Source organism: Spermophilus citellus, assembly GCF_964194105.1.
Source record: "Spermophilus citellus genome assembly, chromosome: 16".
Lineage (NCBI taxonomy): Eukaryota > Metazoa > Chordata > Mammalia > Rodentia > Sciuridae > Spermophilus > Spermophilus citellus.
The window spans coordinates 11058610-11078319 of NC_138196.1; the positions used below are offsets into that span (position 1 = coordinate 11058610).

General features: G+C 46.8%; 1 pseudogene across 1 annotated transcript; it reads left to right on the forward strand.

The window, feature by feature from the left end:
- The first annotated feature begins 15452 nt into the window (after positions 1-15452).
- LOC308634932 (olfactory receptor 9S13-like) lies at positions 15453-16401 on the forward strand (annotated as a pseudogene). The gene has a single exon. The product of its transcript is annotated as an olfactory receptor 9S13-like (transcript).
- Positions 16402-19710: the final 3309 nt, after the last annotated feature.

The window sequence follows — 19710 nt, forward strand, 5'->3', positions numbered from 1 at the left end:
TGTCCACATCAGTGTATATGCACTTTGTAGTTCCCTCTGATAGGAACACTTTTTCCTCAAATATTCTCCTTGGTAACATGTGCATATGTACACACACACTCTTTACCTTCTCTGTTTATGTATTTTACCTATATATTGTTATCAGCCTTCTCTGACTAGAAAAAACTCCAGGAGGATAAGGGTTCTTAAAGTTTTGTGAACTGTGGTACCTAAAATGCTACTTGACATGAACAATGAATGGATTAATGCTGATTCAATGTCTGCTGTGTACTCTGTGCTAAAGAAATGCAGAAATGTTGAAGCTACTGTCTTTATGAAGGACTCATATGAATACCATAAGTTGAAACGTCTAGCAGTAAAACAGTACACTGATGAAGGGGCACCTCAGTATGTGTAGCACAAGGTATAGGTAGCATAGGAGCAATTAATACAGATTTAGTGATGTCCCCAGATAGTATGGGGTTTTAAATGGACCTATGATCTTACCAGTTGAACCAGGAGGAAGAGGAGAAGAGCATGTCTAGTAGAGTGTGCAGGTAGCAGGGTATGATGTACTGTATGTGAAGTAAGCCACCTAGAGGTCTTCAAGGACCTATGCAGGGAATGATTAGTAACAAAGCAAGAAGCTGTATCTAGTATGGCACACCAGTAAGCTTGGACTCAATCCATTACCTTTCCTCCCCTTCCCTTCCCTTCAATAAAGCCAATGTTGTGTATTTTTTTTAAATTGAACAAATTATGTATAATTATAAAGCATCAATCTCATTCCCTAATACCTTCCTTTTTCCTCCCTCTTCTCTCCCTGATCCACTTGATCTCGTCTTATATATAAACTCATTGTAGCATGTTTTTACATGGACATAGCATAATTTGGGAATTTCATTCCCTAGGACTTCCCTATATACTCTCCTCCTCCCTTCCTATACGCAATATTGAGTCTCCTTCCTATTTGGGGAGCTCTTTTTGTTTTTGCTACCCCTTCCCTACTTTCCACATATAAAATTCAACCCTCGACTTTTAGTCTGGGTTATTTCACTTATAGCACGATATTCCCCAGTTCCTTCCTTTTACTAGCAAATCACATAATTTCATTCTTCTTTATGACTGAGTAAAACTCCAGGTGTGGGGTATGTGTTTCATATTTGCTTTGTCCATTAGTCTGTTTATGGATATCTAGGCTTGGTTCGACAACTTGATTGTTATGAATTGAGCTGCAATAAACATTGATATGCATATATCACTACAGTATGCTGGTTTTAGTGTTTTGGGATATACATACACCAATAGTGGGACAGCAGGGTCATACACGAATTCTATTCCTAGCCTTTTGAGGAATCCCCATACTGCTTTCCAGAGTGGTTGCACTAATTTGCAGCCCCCCCAACAATATATAAGTGTATCTTTACCCCCACATCCTCACCAGCAATTGTTGTTATTTGTGTTCTTGATCATTGCCATTCTAACTGGAGTGATATGAAATATCAGTATAATTTTGATTTGCATTTCCCTCATTGCTAGGGCTGTTGAACATGTTTTCATGTTTGTCAGTTATTTGCATTTTTTCTTTTGAGAAGTGACTGTTTATTCTTTTGTCTATTTTTGATTGAGTTATTTGCCTTTTGGTGTTGAGCTCATTACATATTCTGGATATTAATCCTCCCTTGGAAAAGCTTTCAAAGATTTTCTCCCATTCTGTAGGTTCTCTTCATGTTCTTTTCCTTTCCTGTGCAGAAGATTTTTCATTTGATGCCATCACACTTATTTCTGGTTTTTATTCTTAAGCTTATTAAGGAAGTCACTACCTGTGCCAATATGTTGGAATGTTGACCCTATGTTTTCTTCTAGCAGTTATACTGTTTCTGGTGGAATTCCCAGGTCTTTGATCCACTTTGAGTTATTATGCAGGGTGAAAAGAATGGAATCTAATTTCATTCTTGTTCATAGGGAAATCAGTTCCTCCAGCACTGTTTGTCTAAAAGGTGATCTTTTCTCAAGGTATGTTTTTGACAGCTTTGTTAGGGATCAGATGACTGTGTCCCTGTGGATTTCTCTGCACATTCTAGTCATTGATCCTCATCTAGTTTTATGCCAATATCATGCTATTTGTTACTACAGCTTTGTAGTACAATTTGAGATCAGGTATTGTGATGCCTCTGCAGCCTAAGCAAGTCTTTATTGAGTATATTCCATGTACCAAGAATTATGAGGTGTCAAAGCAGACAAGGGCTTTAATTTCATGAAGTTGACTTAGACAGCCTTGAATCAATGGGTAGCATAGTAAAGTTTAAGTTAGCTCCTGAAATATCAAAGACATGATAGGAGTCCAAAATTTAAGAATAGATTATAGGGGACTTGGGAACATGCTGGACTAGTACATATTTCTCCATTCTAAATAAGATAAATTTGCTGCCTCTTTGCCACACTCCTTTCTCTGATCCTAATAATATAAGTACAACAGACAGTTTTTAGTGTTCTAATAAATTTCTTAATATTTTCTAGATCATACTTATTCCTCCTATCATTCTAATTTACATTGACCTTTAAGGCAGGGGTGTGCTAGGGATTAAAGCTAGGGCCTCACAATGCTAGGAAAGTGCTTAAGCTACATCCTCAGCCCTTATATTGGTTTTTGACAGGAAAGGCAAGAGTAGGGAGGGAAATTTTTATGGCTGGACAGATATTAATAAGCGTCAAGCAAAGATCTAAAAGGAATTGAAACTAGTTTTCCTCTAAATACAAAAAAATATATATTCTTTTCTACCTACATCAATACTAATTAGATGTTTATTGTTCCATTTAGTAAGTGCCAGGAAATGGCTTTTGGTTTGGCCTGGGACTGTCAGGCACTGACCAAGTTTAAAAGGCATACATCTAATCTGCCCAATTGTTTCTTTATTCTCAGTTCTGTCATTTTTCACAATTTGGAATTGTCTACATGAACATGCACACCTAAAATATTCTGCTAAAATAGAAACTGTACTGTCATGAATATGTTAACTCACTGCCCTCTCCTAAAATGGAATGGAATTTATTGACTTACCACTTCTAAGTAACCGTTACTATGATTTGGATTGGAAGGTGAATTCCAGTCAGGATGCGTATCTCGGAACCATGTTCTATGGTATCATTCAGATTGATTTCATTTAGGAAACAAAATATCTGAATGTTGGATCATGTACTGATTCTCACCAGAAGTAACTTCCATATGGCTTTACTAATGGACCTGCCTTGGGCCATCTTGAGTCATAGAGCTGGAGTTCACTACCAATTAAAGATCCACAAAGGAAGTAACAAAAGTCCATAGGTATAATTTCAAAAGATATAATGTTTTTGGCAAGGCAAGACAACAGTAGAAAGTAGAAAATCATCAGAAGGTGCCAGCTATATGTGTATCCATTATATTGTAAAAGGGAAAAAATGGATTATTCCTTTAGGCCCACAAGAGAGAAAATAAAGGTTCTAGGTATTTGGGAATTCTTTTTCTGTTCTGAAACCTAGTTAATTTAATTTGTTAATAAACCTAGTTAATTTAACAGCTCTGGAGAATTGTTGGAATCACTCTTCCAGTTATTAGTGTTTTGTGTGTCAGGTCAAAAAAGACATGATAAATCATCCTCTTTTTGTTGTGTACAATAGAATAGCCCCTAACCAACGGTGTCATGCCAACAAAATAATCTCCAGATTCACCTTGTAGGACAATGAAAGGTAAATTAACAAAATCATGAACAATAAGGAAAGCTACCATTTGGGACAAATTGTTTTCTCCACCAGTGACTTTTAAAATGTCAGCTATCAGTACTGAAGTGTTAGGAATGTGTACTGAATTGCTATAAAGATACTGTATACCAGTGCCAGAATCTTGTGTGAGTAAACCTTATTGGAAATCAATAATCCTGGGAAACACTGTATCACTTTTTTCTGGTGTAAGTAAACATCTTCAAAACAGGTTTGGATACCTATCAGAATCACGTTAAGAAAACTTAAGGGGCCTTTTGCCACTTTTGTCTATTTAATATCAAATGTCTGGGGGCAGGTTGTGAGATTTCTAACTGTAGAAGTATATATAGTGATTCTGACATACCATGAGAATTGAGACTCACTGCTCTAAAATGATTTGTTCCTATGAATTTTGCTATTTAGATCTTCAAGGTCTGCTGCTTGGCAGACAATGCCCAAATCATGACTGTTAAGAACTCAGATAGTGGCCTGTCTCATGTAGCATATTCAGATAACCACATAAGCAGGTCAATAGAAGCCTAGCTGAGCAGTGTCATGTTTCCCCAGGATGTCACCATCACAGGGCAGCTGCTTCCCCATAAGTTTGCAGAGCTCTTTCAAGGCATATAACTAGAGCTCTGGTCATCAGCAGTGCTCAGGTCTCAAACAGCTGTGATAATCAAGTGCCTAATACTTTAGGTACTCACTCTTATTTCTGTTAGGAATCCCCATCCCATAATAATATACCAGGTCACTCCCTCCCTCCCTCAGGTCTCCAACAAATGTCCCCTTACCTGAAAGATCATCTCTGAACATTTAATTAAACCTTTCACAGCATTCCCATCTTCATCCTCACTATTCTGCATTTCCAGCGGCACTTATCATGACTCGACATCAGGTATCTGTTTGCTTCTCTCCATTCTCTGCCTCTTCTGTAAGAATGTAAGTTCCATAACAGCACCTAGAACAATGATCGACACATAATTGGTACTCCATAAATATGGATGAAAGTAATGACTATCTTTGCACTATGCAGGTGTTTAAAATAAAGGAGTCCTATTACATGCATTACAGCTGAAAATTCCCTTTACATTCCACACCAATCCCCAAGTAAATAGGAATTTTAAAGTAATCATTGAGCACTGGTTCTTCCTACCTCTAGCCTGATTTCACTTGTGAATGCATTCTGAAATAATAAATTATTTTTTAAATTTATGGGTTTATTATTGGGTTTTTGTTTTTCTTGTTCTTGTGGTGCTAGGACTTAAACCTCACACACACTAGGTACGTACTGTACCGCTGAGCTACAATCCCAGGCTTAGTTGTGCTTTTTAATGCTCAAATTTTCATCAAAGCACAAAAATTTTAAAAATCAAGCAGACTTACAACAATGAAGATGAATCTCAAATCTGTTAGGTAAAGAAGCTCAACTTGAAAAGTTAAATATATGTTTCTATTTATATGATATTCTGGAAAAGTCAAAACCATATGGAGACAGTTACTAGTTTTATGGTTGCCAGAGTGGAACAGGAGGAAGGATTCTCTACAGAGGGGCAGCATAAGGGAATGGTGGAGTCATGAGATAATTCTGTGTCATGAATGCACTGGTGGGTGAAGAATTCTATGAATTGGTAAAAACTCATGAAACTGTATACCCAAAATGTCAAAAAAAATCTATTTAAAAATATGTCTATTTTTTTAGTTGTAGTTGGACACAGTACTTTTATTCTATTTATTTATTTTTATGTGGTGCTGAGTATTGAACTTAGCACTTCGCACATACTAAGAGAGCACTCTACCACTGAGCCACAACCCCAGCCCTAAAAATGTATATAATCAACCTTCCCATTTAACTGTTGACTTAAATGGTCAGGGCTTTCTGACTAGAATAGCTTTCCTTCAGAATTTTGAAAGCCTTTGCTCCATTAACTTCTGGTTTCCATTGTTGTTCTTAAGAAATACAAAGCACTTCAATTCCTGTCCTGTTTTTCTTCTGGAAACTTTTAGTTTTCTCTTTGTCCCATAAATATTATGAAATTTATAAATTTTAGTGTATATCTTTTAATCACTACACTAGATGCTTTCAATTTGAAAAATCAGACTGTTAATTCTGGAATTATTTTCTTTTACCTATTCTCTCTTAACTCCTAATCTGTGGAATTTGAACTTCCTGGGCAATTCTAATTTTCTTAGCTTTCTTCTATTTATCTCTTTGGCTTTTTTGTTAAAGATCCCCTTAACTTTCTTTTAAATTTTGCTTCCTACTGTCACTTTTAATTTCTAAAACATCTTATTTTGTTTTTAAACAACTTTATTCCAGTTTCATAGATAATAATTCCTTATTAATGGATGACCTTTCTATTTGTTGTGGCCCCTAATGTAAAATGTTTTCCTAAGATGCCTAGTAAACACTGCTGTGCTCCAATTAATTAATTGGAAGTTCTGTGCTGGTAGTGGAGTTTGCCGATGTTATGCTCACCTATAGGACAATCTTGATGGATAATTTACATAGAAGATATCCAATATACATTATCTTTATGCCTATATATATGTTTTTTTTAAGTTTTTAACAGGCCTTTAAATATTTGTTTATTTATATGTGGTGCTGAGACTCAAACACAGCATCTCACACATGCTAGGCAAGTGCTCTACCTCTGAGCCATAACCCCAGCTCACAACTTTATGCCTTAATTATTTGGCAGTTTCCCCCAATCTTCCTTTCTTACACCTCGAGGATATAAACATAAGCCCGGCTACCAAAATTCACTGATAAATGGCACTCTTTCTGCCTACAGATAATTTGTGGTCTCATACAAGATAGGAAAAGAATTCTCACCTGGCCACTTTTTGTGGCGAGCTCTAATTCTGAAGCAGGTTTTTAAATTGGGCCTGTCAGTAGCTAGTGGTGCAAAAGTGATTTTTAAATCAGTCCTAACTTCACCATCCTCTTCAAAGATATTGTCAGCATTCAATTTTGTTTCATAGTTTTTTCTCCTTCCAACTTGAACACTCATTGAATACTTTTTTGGAATATATCTTTTACTATTTCCACTTCCAGATCTTTTTGCTCATTTCTACCCTATCTAAAATGAACCCACTCAATTCACTCAATATAACAATACCTTATATATTCTCTTCACAATAATCATCATAATCTTTCATTGCTTTATTCTTCATCTCTGCCACTAGAAGGAAGATCAGATTTGCCTTGATCTTATTTTTCATGATTATATATTCTGCAGGGCCTAAGAATATAGGGCTCAGAAGTCTGGGTTTAAATCTGTATATTTAGTAAATACCCACTAAACTTCTCTCCTAAAAGTTTTTGGAATAATTTAATCAGAAAATTCATGTAAAGTGCTTAGTACATATATGGCACTTGAATACAACCAATAAATGCTAAGTAAGGCAAGTACAGGATAAGCAAAAAAGTACAATGAAGTATCCTAACATGTGGTTGGAAAATATGGTCATTATATATATTTCATTCTTGGGATGAATTTTGGGCATATAGTTCAATTCCCTTTTATAAGATTAACAACCTTAGGGTCTTTTGTTATTTTTTCTCCAACAGGATATCTATCACAAGGGTCACTGCTGACATCTCCCTTGCCAAACGCTCAGTATTAAACAATCCCAGTAAGCATGCAATAATAGAAAGATCCAAAACAAGATCAAGCTTAGGTAAGTCTGCAATACTGATGAGCTGAAGCTATGTGGACATTGCTCTCCTAAGAATGACAATGAAGAGATCTAGCCAGATGATGCTTCCACATACTGCACAAACAAAGGGGCATGTGTTGTCAGTAGCTACTGGTACAATCTTCATTTTATTGTGTGGAAAGATTTGTTACAGTTTCAAGTTAAAAATTCCACATGCTATCAGTACTGATGTTTTGGTTGTGGTTTGTTTTCACTAATAGGAGCTGAGAATTTGAATTATCAATAATGAAATCATATTCAGAATAATGTAATTTGTATACATGATGAGAATGAGGAAGTAAATTCAGGGCTATTCTCCATTGATACCAATATCTGTTTTATTTGTAAAAATAGTATAGGGTCTTGGTTAATTTGTTCACAGAGTAGTTCTGAAAATTGCTTATTAACCTATACTGATTAAATTCAGACCTTTCCCAACTATTTCTTCTCTTTGAAATATGTGCTTAATCACTGTTACACATTTAACTTACTAGATTGTTGGGTTTATATTTTTATAAAGTAAATTTTCCAAGGGTTGTGTGATACTTAACCTTTAGTTCTTTTTCATTTATATATTAAATAAATTCTTTGAGATGCTAGCTTTTAACAGAGAAGTTTTTAGTTTAGTCTGATGTAAGATTATGTAAGTAGAAAAACTACTAGATGAAAAGAGACTTATCAGATATCTTAACCAACTGCAACATACACTTGTTAAGAAACATTGAGAGACAAGCAAGGAAATTGAATACTGATTGGCTTTTATGGATTAAAGAATGATAATTCAATTTTAGATCAGCTAATGATAGTGGGTTTTTAAAAACTTACCTTTTATGTATATGTGTGTGTGTGTGTATATATATATATATATATATATATATATATATATATATATATATATAAAATAAACATAATAAAAATATATATTATTTATATATATTATAAATATGTATTATATTATTTATAAGCAAAATTTGCAGGCCTAAAATTTATGTCAAACTTATCCAGAGCATGGTGTGCACACAAATGCCATACATGTGATGTTTTTCCTGTATATGCATACCTACGATAAAGTTTAACTTATAAATTTGTTATTATCAATAACTCAGTAAAAGAAATTAATAACAACTCAATAAAGAAACACAACAATAGGCTGTAATAAAGAATTTTCTCACATGCTCTAATCTCTCTGGAAAGAGTGAAGACATACTGGTATTTCAACCACAGCTTGACCATGGGGTGGGTAAATGAAACCATGGGTAAATGAAACCACATACTCAGATAGGGCAGGGGGGACTGCTGTGTATAAACCACATTCAATATAAAGTGTAGAACACTTCATTAACTAACTCTGACTTATTCCACTTGTGCTACTAGAACAGAATACCACAAATGAATAACTTATAAGAAACAGAAATGTATTTTCTCCTGGTTCTGGAGGTTGGGAAGTCTAAGATCCAGGTGATGGCAGGTTGGGTAACCTGGAAAAGACCACTTCTTCCCTGGAGGAGGGTTGGGGGCTATGCTGCATTCTCATACAGTGTGCAGCTTGCCCAACCTGGGCTGATGATTGAAGCCAGGCTGCACACACACAAAGCAAGAGCTTTGCCACTGAGCTACATCCACAGCCTATGTAGCCTTTTCTAAGACGATCATGCTACTAACTGCTTAACTGTGCAGAGAACACATTCAAACCACAGTGTCAGATGTGCCAGGTAATTTCATTTAATTCATCCTAAATGAAGGACATAATGTGTGGCAATCTTACTTCAATGCAATGAGTATTTTTAGCGTAGCTAGAGATAAGACGAATGATCCAAAATATTCAAGTTCATGAAATTCTAAGTGTTTATTTTTTTAGAGATTCTGCCATTATAAGTATGTCATAGAATCACTTACCTTTTATCCTGCTTTTACTCAAGCCGCTTTTATACCTCGGCTACTATGCCTCCCCAGACACACGCTGCTGCCATGCCTGGCCTGCCATCCTTGGGCCTAGGGCCAGCACAGTACTTGAGAGGACAGCCCATTTTGGTTGACTGCCTTCCAGGCCTTAACTACTCCGCGGTGCCCTCCGACCTGGGTGAAAGGGTGGGTGGGGGAACCCCCTCACACACCAAGGGGAGAGGGCACTCCCACCTCCAGGGGGAGGCACATGGACCTGGGTGTCAGGGTGGGGGGGCAGCTCCCCGCCGAAACCCAGGGAATAGGGCACTCCCCCCTCTGGGGTGGAGGCCTCTCAGACCCTGGTGTCTGGGTGGTGGTGGGGGGAGCTCCCCTCCGCACCCATGGGAGAGGGCACTCCCCCCTTGCGGGGAGGCCCCTCGGACCTGGGTGTTGGGGTGGGTGGGGGGAAGCTCCACCCACCCGCACACAGGGGAGAGGGAACTCCCCACTGGTGAGGGGGGAGGCCCCTTGGACCTGGGTGTCTGGGGGTGAGCCCCACCCCTCTGATCCCAGGGGAGAGGGCACTCCCCCCATCTGCACTCAAGGGATAGGGCACTCCCCCCTCCGGGGTGGAGGCCTCTCAGACCCTGGTGTCTGGGTGGTGGTGGGGGGAGCTCCCCTCTGCACCCATGGGAGAGGGCACACCCCCTTGCGGGGAGGCCCCTCGGACCTGGGTGTTGGGGTGGGTGGGGGGAAGCTCCACCCACCCGCACACAGGGGAGAGGGAACTCCCCACTGGTGAGGGGGGAGGCCCCTTGGACCTGGGTGTCTGGGGGTGAGCCCCACCCCTCTGATCCCAGGGGAGAGGGCACTCCCCCCATCTGCACTCAAGGGATAGGGCACTCCCCCCTCCGGGGTGGAGGCCTCTCAGACCCTGGTGTCTGGGTGGTGGTGGGGGGAGCTCCCCTCCGCACCCATGGGAGAGGGCACTCCCCCCTTGCGGGGAGGCCCCTCGGACCTGGGTGTTGGGGTGGGTGGGGGGAAGCTCCACCCACCCGCACACAGGGGAGGGGGAACTCCCCACTGGTGGGGGGGGAGGCCTCTCTAACCTGGGTGTCAGTGGGGGGAGCTTCCCCCCTCCACACCTAGGGGAGAGGGCACTCAACCATCCAGGGGGGAGGCCCCAATAACCAGGGTGTGTGTGGGGGGCTCTCCCCCTCCCACCCAGGAAAGAGGGCACTCCTGCTTCAGGGATGAGGCCCCTCTAACCTGGGTGTCCAGGGGAGCTCCCCAGCACACCCATGACTGACAGGCACTCCCCCTTCCATGAGGGAGGCCCCTCTAACCTGGGTGTCTGGGGGAGCTCCACAGCACACCCAGGGCAGAGGGGCACTCCCCCCTCCAGGGGGCAGGCCACTCTAACCTGGGTGTGGAGGGAAGCTCCCCAATGCACCCACCACAGAGGGGCACTCCCCCCTACACGGGGGAGGCCCCTTTGACCTGGGTGTGTGGCAGGAGCTCCCCCCTCACCACGCACCCATGTAGAGGGCACTCCCCCCTCCAGGGGTGAGGCCCCGCGCAACTGGGTGTGGGGGTGGTAGTGGGAGCTCCCTAGCGCATCCAGAGCAGAGGGGCACTCCCCCCCCTCCAGGGACAGGCCCCTCTAACCTGGGTGTCAGGGGAGCTCCCCAGCGCACCCAGGGTAGAGGGGCACTCCCAGGGTAGAGGAGGCCCCTTTGACCTGGGTGTGTGTGGGGAGCTCCCTGCCCCTACCCCGCACCCAGGGGAGAGGGCACTCCCTAGTTCTTGGCGGAGACCCTAGGACCTGGGTTTCGGGGTTGTGGGAGGAGTTCCCCAGCACACCCAGGGCAGAGGGGCCCTCCCCCTCCAGGAGGGAGGCCCATATGACCTGGGTGTTTGGGGGGAGCTCTCCCCCACCCCAGCACCCAGGAGACAGGGCACTCCCCTCTCCAGAGGGCAGGCCCCTTGGACCTGGGTTTTGGTGGGGGATGAATCTCCTCCTCCCTGGGCACCCAGGGAGAGGACACTCCCCCCTCCTTGGGGGAGGCCCCTCTTACCTGGGTGTTGGGTGGGGGGGTGGAGCTCCCGCCCCGCACCCAGGGGAGAGGTACTCCCCACTCGGGGGGAAGGCCCCTTGGACCTAGGTTTCAGGGTGGGGGGATTGTGAGCTCCACCCACACAGAGGGGAGAGGGCACTCCCTGCTCTGGTGGGGAGACCCCTCAGATATGGGTGTCAGGTGAGGGGGGAGCTCCCTAGCACACCCAGGGCAGAGGGGCACTCTCTATGGGGGAGGCCCCTCTAACCAGGGTGTTGGGGGGTGGGGAGCTCCCCAGTGCACACAGGCAGAGGGACACTCCCCCCCTCCAGATGGGAGGCCCCTCTGACCTGGGTGTTGGGGTGGGGTGTGTGGGGAGGAGCTCAGCCCAGCACCCAGGGGTGAGGGTATTCTCTCCTTGGAGGGAAAGACCCTCGGACGTGCGTGTTGGGGTTGGGGGGGAGCTCCCCAGCGCACTCAGGGCAGAGGGGCACTCCCCACTCCAGGAGGGAGTGCCCCTCTAATCAGGGTGTGTGTGGGGGAGCTCCCCCGGGGACCCAGGGCAGAGGGCCACTCCCCACTCCAGGGGGGAGCCCTCTCTGAACTGGGTGTTGGCGGGAGCTCCCCAGCTCACCTAGGATAGAGGGACACTCCCCCCCTCCAGAGGGGAGGCCCCTCTGTCCTGGGTGTATGTGGGGAGAGCTCCCCCCAACCTAGGGGAGAGGGCAGTACCCTCTCAGGGGGAGAGGCTCCCCGGACCTGGGAGTCCCCCCCACCCCCACCCTGAATCCAGGGGAGAGGGCACTCCCCCCACCATGGGGGAGGCCCCTTGGACCTGGATGTCACGGGGAGCTCCCCAGCGGACCCAGGGCAGAGGGACTCTGCCCCCTCTATGGGGGAGGCCCCCTCTCACCAGGGTGTCGGATGAGCTCCCCAGCACACCCAGGGCAGAAGGACACTCCCCTACTCCAGATGGGAGGCTCCTCTGACCTGGGTGTGGGAGGGGGGAGCTCCCTGCCACCTAGGGGAGAGGGCAGTCCCCCCTCAGGGGGGAGGCCCCTCGGACCTAGGTGTGAGGGTGGGGGGAGCTCCACCCTGCACCCAGGGGAGAGCACTCTCCGCCCCAGGCGGAGTCCCCTCAGACCTGGGTGTTGGGGGAAATCCCAAGGGCACCCAGTGCAGAGGGTCACTCCCCCATTCAGCGGGGAGACCTCTCTGACCTGGGTGTGTGGGGGGGAGCTCCTCCCCACACCCAGGGGAGAGGGCAGTCCCCCATGGAGACCAGCCCTGGGACACCAGCCCTGTTTCATTGATTTTGTTGTAATTAAAGGGAGCAGATGCTGATAGCACTGATAATACTGATTGACCCTTCTGAGGGATATTAAAATGAGAAGGTGCAGAAGGAACATTACAGAGTACCCTTTCTGCTACCTAAAGCATGGTCTTTGTCCCCATTGCCTATCCAATAAAGATGGCAGGGTTTGAGAAAAATGGGGAAAAGCGTTTTATTGTTTCGCTAGCTAAGGAGAAACATGGTGGTCTCCTGTCCCAGAGGGTGTGATTCTCTCTGCCTTGGGGAGTACAGGGCTGTTAAGAGGAAAATGGGGGCTAGCATTCAAATATCATGGGTAGATATAATTAATGGGTATCTATTGGGTGTCCTTGACAGCTGTTTTTGGAATTCATAGGGTTGAGATTCTCTTTCTTCTTGTGGGCAGTGACAATCTTCCAGTGAATAGCATGATAGCTTAGCCTGGGACTGGGAAAATGTTAATCTTGTTTCCCTTATGTTAAAGATAGAGTTGGAAGAAGGAAAAAACATGTCAGTTTTAAAATAAGCCACCTGATCTGGTATGGTAGCACAAACTTGTATTTCCAGTGGGTGCGGATGTTGAGGACAGGAGGATCACAAGCTCAAAGCCAGCTTCAGCAACTATGAAAGGCCCTAACCCATTTATCCAGAGCTGTCTCAATATGAAAAGGGCCAGAATTGTTGCTCAGTGGTTAAGCACCTGTGGGTTTAATCCCTACTACCAAAAATAAATAAATTAATTAATTAAAATGAAATAAGCCACCTAAGGTGTATCATCAGAAAATGATCCCAACTACATTTCCTTCTTTCTTGGTATAAACCGTGATTAAGTAGGTGTATGCATAGGTAAACAACCATGGTGCTGCACTTTTAAGATCAGTGTATTTTGTGCACTTTCAGATATATGTTTTCTCTCAAAAAATAGAGTAGGTACAAAGATCTTAGATGAGAATTTCAAAATGATATGAGACTGGTAGGACTATAGTAAGTAACACTCCTCCCCCAAACATTTGGGAATACAAATGCACACCAAAATGAGGAGGAGGAGGAGGAGGAAGAGGAGGAAGAGGAGAAGGAGGAGGAGGAAGAGGAGGAGGAAGAGGAGGAGGAAGAGGAGGAGGAGGAGGAGGAAGAGGAGGAGGAGGAGGAGGAAGAGGAGGAGGAGGAGGAGGAAGAGGAGGAGGAGAAGGAGGAGGAGGAGGAGGAGGAGGAGGAGGAGAAGGGGGAGGAGGAAGAGGAGGAGGAGGAGGAGGGGAAGACGTGAGTTGTAAAACAAATGGGGAAAAAACACAAAGAAATGAGAAAGGAGACTTAGAGGTGATCTGCTCCAACTTCCTAACTGTGCTCAGGGGTGATAAACCGCGGAGTCACAGGGCCTGTGCAGGAACAGTCCCAGTCAGGGCAGAGCGGGCTGCCGGCTTCCCAGGGCAGGGTTCCCACTTCACCGCCCGCACACCATGGCCAGGATGGAGCAGGAGGGGAGGGCTGTGGGTCAGGAGGTCACATTAGCCCCAGCCCAGGGCAGCAGCTCTTACAAGGGGCCCTGGACACGAGGTCCCTAGGAGTTGTCTCTGCTGCATCCCTCAAGGGAGTCCCTGATGATTCAGTCTTCCTGCCGCCCCACTGGGAGGAGATGGTGATGACACACAGATTGGCCACAGCCCTGCAGCTTGGGGGCCCAGGGAGTTGGATTCCAGGCACTGCAGAGGCCCAGAGCCTCACTAATTGGCCACTGGAGGCCCAAGTACCAGCCCTGCCAGGTACACAGTGACCCCAAGTGAAGGTGCCTTAACACGCTGCCCAGCTGGCAGGACAGGAGAGGAGGCTGACGTGGGGCCCCTGCACTTCACAAAGCTAGGAGCCTGCTACACACACAGCCTGGGCCCAGAGCCTCACTGGACCTGCTACTGCCCGCCACCTCACTCACTGCTCGGGAGGTCGCAGCTGAGCCGCAGAGGACAAGGGGCGGGGCACCCGCCGCCCGTCTCCAGCACAGACCTGGCTCAGGAGCACAGGGACCCTGGAAGCACAGCCGCGGTCCTAACCCTCACCTGGACAGGCAAGGGCAGCACACCACCTGCTCAGCCTGCCAGGACCAGACGCTGGCCATGATCGAGCAGGCAGCAGGGCTGTGCATGCAGTAGGCACTCAGGCCTTGCCCCAGCAGGGAGGCAGAGACCACTCCCCTGCCCACACCCTGCCCTGCACCCTGGTGGCTGGGCAGGGCCTGTGAGCCTTGGCCTGAGCACCTGCTGGCTGCCCCTTGCTAAGCACAGGCTCCGAGTCTGCAGGCTGGGGCTGCGGCTCCTGCATTTCCACCAGCTCCCAGGGGCCAGGGACGCTGCTGGCTCAGGACCACCTGTGCACAGTGGGCCAGGGACAGTGGGGAGGACAGGCCATCCTATCACACCCAGTCAGTCTTCCAGCTCCCCAGCAGATGGGCACCCTCCCTACCCCGTGGCCAGCTGCTCATTCCACTGGGCCCAGGGATGGCCCTGCGTCCTCACCAAGCTGGACAGCTCTGCTCTGTCCCTCTTCCCACGTGAGTCAGTGACCTTGGCCTTGGGGTGGGCATTCCAAGTGTTTTCAGCTCATCACAAGGACAAGCTGTGCGGTCAGTGTGGGCACCACCAAGGGGGCGTTCAAGAATTCTCTGGTTCAGTGTGCAGCATGGCACTGACACGTCTCTGTCCTCCACAAAAGATGTGACCACGGTCCCGTAACCTGCTCAGTCTCACGGCCTCCACTGTCCTCTGTGCCTGCTGTCCCAGCGCAGGGCCATGCCGACCCTCAGAAACGGAAACCTCTTGGCACTGCCCTTGCAGGAGTTTGTGCTGGAGGGCTTTAGAGGAGGGGTGGAGATTCAAGCTCTGCTCTTTCCTGTCTTCCTGGCCCTGTATGTGGTGACCGTCCTGGGAAACGTCCCCATGATCGTGGTCATCACCCTGGATGCCCGCCTGCACTCCCCCATGTACTTCTTCCTCAAGAACCTGTCCTCCCTGGACCTCTGCTACTCCTCCGTCATCGCCCCCAGTGCCCTGGCCAACTTCCTCTCCTCCAAGGCCATCAGCTTTAGGGGATGTGCCACCCAGCTGTTCTTCTTCTCCTTACTGGCTACCACTGAGGCTTTCCTCTTGGCTGTGATGGCCTATGACCGCTTCATGGCCATCTGCAGTCCCCTGCAGTACCCTGTGACCATGTGCTCCAAGACATGCTCTCGCCTGGTGCTGAGCACCTACTGTGGAGGCTGCCTCAACTCCATGGTACAGAACAGCCTCACCTTCCAGCTGCCCTTCTGCAGCTCTAACCGCATCAACCACTTCTTCTGTGACGCCCCCCCCCCTGCTCCGGCTGGCCTGTGCCAACACGGCTCTCAATGATCTGGTCATGTTCGGCATCTGTGGTTTCATCATTGTGGGCACCAGTCTCGTGGTCCTGGTCTCCTATAGCTACATCGCAGTGACCATCCTCAGGATGCGCTCAGGATCTGGGCGGCACAAGCTCTTCTCCACCTGTGGCTCCCACCTGACAGCTGTGTCCTTATTTTATGGAACACTATTTGTGATGTACGCCCAGCCAGGAGCCATGGGGTCCATGGAGCAGGGCAAGGTGGTCTCTGTCTTCTACACCCTGGTCATCCCGATGCTCAACCCCCTCTTCTACAGCCTGTGAAACAAGGACGTGAAGGACGCCCTGCAGAGGCTGGGACAGAGGCACATCGCCATGTGAAGAAAGTTCTGGTGACAGTGTCCATGGAGCTGGACTGAAGGGCTCCATGGAGATCTCTGATCCTCCAACTGTTCCCTACTTCAAAATGCACCTGAAGGTGTTGGGCACATGTTCGCCAACGTCCTTAGAGCATTTCATGGACCAGATGTTTACTGCGTGTGAGATGCATGGATGGAGAAGGCTGGTCATGGGCACCATGCAGAACTCTGAGGAGGACCGACAGCCTGACCACAAGAAGCCTGGGTGGGCACCACCCCTGAGCGCCTAGCAGGGCCTTACCTTCTGCCTCCTCCTTTGCATCTCTGGGCCATTTCCCAGGCTTTAGTTGGTCAGAGGATAGATATTGTGCATCCTGATTAAAGTTGTCAGACAAAAATGTGTATCTCACTAGCCCAGCTTTCACCCAGACGCAAAGCCTGGCTGGCCGGTGGCCTCCCGTGATGTGAGTAAAGGGTCTGCCTGCCCGCTCCCTCAGCCCATCTTCCACACCAGTGCCAAGGAGCTACTAAAATAATAACTGTTTAAAGATCCACAACCAAGCCATCCCGCAGAGCGAGTCTGGCATCAGGTGGAGCAGGTTTGGCTGTGAGTGGCCCAGTCTGACAAAGAGAGCCTGTGTGCAAAGGAGCTGCAGGGTGTCTGAGCTTTGGGGTGGCTTCTCTTGGGGCAGAACTTGCCTAGGCTCCTGGGCATCACAGCATGGGCACAGACAGCATGGCCCTGGGACCGGCAGCCCCTTCCTAGCCTCAGGATGGACCTGGGAGAAAGTAAAAAGCTGCACTGTGTGTGTGACCATAACTGTATACATCATATACACGCAGTGTGTGTGCACATGGATGCAGAGCAGGACTTATCCCTCCTGGTATATGCACATATGTCTGTACATGCACAATAGAAACACTAATTCCAAGGGAAAATACACAAGTTTCATCTAAACTCAGCAAGTTCAACATCTGCAGGTCAAGAGAAGGTACCGCTCATGCCACCTGCCTGTCCTCACCCTCCGGGTTAGCCTTATCCTGACTAGCCACATTTTCAGGATCTGGGTGACACAAGCTCCTCTCCATGGAAAGTTCTGTGAAGATAAAGTACTTTCCATGGAGAGGTATGCACAGTTCGTCTTCTGTTTGACCACTGCTGCTCACCCATGTCCAGTTGCCTGTAACGGAGCCCTTGGCTGTCCACCGTACATGATGCCATTATAGATGTTCCTCAGTTGCAATGGGATTACACCCCGTAAGCCCAAGGTAGGTTGGAAACATCACAGGCTGCACTGCATCCAATACTTGTCACCTACAGGTCACAGTTCGGCCTGGCCTACCTAAGCATGCTCAGAAGGCTCACATCAGCTTCGGGATGGGAAAAATCATCTCACAGGAGCCAGTGCTGAGGGTCACCTAAATCCTTCAACATGTCCAGGAAGGGAGAGCAGAGCAGTGAAAGGGTAACTCACACCATCAGAGAGTTAGGAACCACTGCATACAGTACTGACATGGTCATTCACTCATCCGCCTACTGACCATGGACATTTTGGTTGTTACTAATTACTGGCCCTTAAAATAATTCTGTGTTCTTTTAAACATCTTTTCCTGTGAATGAAATGAAATCCTGCAGGCATTCTTAAACATGAAATCGTTCACCCAAATAGTTTTCCAAACATGATGCCAATTTCTGCTCACATTGACCAAAGCAAACACAATTTCCGTTGCTGTGTATCATCAGGAGCAGGTGTGTGCTTCAGGAGCAGGTGTGTTCTGCTTCACAAGCTTCCCCATTTGGGGGTTAGTGATCACACATCCCTGCCATTTTCCTTGTCATTTCTTGAGTGGCTCATGAGCTCACCCACCTTTGCACAGAACAGATATCTGGATATTCTTTGGGGAGAAGTATATCTGTTTTGCCCATTTTTCCACTGTTTTCTTTTTCATATTGATTGTAGAAATTCTTCACCTCTCCCATCCTTATGAACCCCTTATTGGTTATTTGATTTGAAAATACTTCTCCCACTTGGTAGTATTCACATCCACATAGTTGTTTTTCTTTTGTTAACAAAGTTAGTCAACTTCATTCTCTAAACTTACTACCAGGTAACTGTGTTGGTCACTTCCTTCATGGTTCTGTGGCATTTAATACTTGCCTATGCTACGTCCCCAAAGATACTCTTCTCTGATATCTTGTTATTTTTAGATCTCTTTGCTGAGTCTTTCATTCCGTGTCCACATGCACACAAAATTGGTGATGGCTTTTGTGCTTCAGGGGTAAACTGTGTGTTACACATGTTTACAGGTTCCCACTGGCCTGACTATGGCCACCTTGAGTCGACCCTGCCAGGAGCCCTGTGTTGGCTGCTTCCCGGCACAGACAAAACCCGTCAGGTGTGGGGCTCAAGTCGGGGGATGCGCCCAATGTCCGTGACACTGCCTCCAGGTAATCCTGTGTTCTGCAGGACGAAGTCACCTTACTGCTACGCAAGCCCCTCCTTCTTACCCAAACTGCAGGGACCTGATGGCCTTGCTGCTTCCCAGGAACACACATTATCACAAGTCCAGGAGGCTGCATGTCAGCCAGCCTTCCTCCATCTTGGGCCCTGTGGCCAGTGCTCATGCCCTGGGTGCAGGTTTTCTTTTTGTAACTTGTTTTTAGATGTGCATGACAGCAGGGTGTACTGAGATATTACACATACATGGGGAGTAACCCATTACAGTCCTGAGCCCATTCTTATGGCTGAACAGGATGTGGAGTTACACTGGTCCTGTGTTCACGTATGAGCACAGGAAGGTTATGTCCCATTCACTGACCTAAGAAACACTTTTTAAAGCACCTTTTCTCTAGAGTTGTGCAGGGTCACCAAGACATTAATCAGGTGCCCCTGGGGGCGGGCTTGCTTCCAGAGACTGTGTTCTGTTCTATTGGGCTATTTCAAAATACATTATGGAATCTTACAGGTAAAATGTTATAATAAAAACTCTTTAATATCTATGGTGTGTAAACTATTAGGAAATAAAGTGTAGATACTCTTGAAAGATGTAGCAGGGTACTGAGGAGAGACCCAGCGTGTCTCTGGCTGACGGCATCCCACATGACAAAGCTTCTGATTATGTGGCACAGCAAACCAGCCAAGGCCTTTCCAACCCTAAGGTGAGGATAGGAGCCACCTCACACTTCTCTGGAAACAGTTTTAAATGGCACAGTGGGAGGGCACGCCCTGCCCGGCTGGAGCAGTGCCACGCTGCAGCACACAGGTCTGGGTGTGAATGGACTTAGAGGCCCTGGCATCTCTGGCCCCTGGCATCTGGGTGGTCTGCTTCT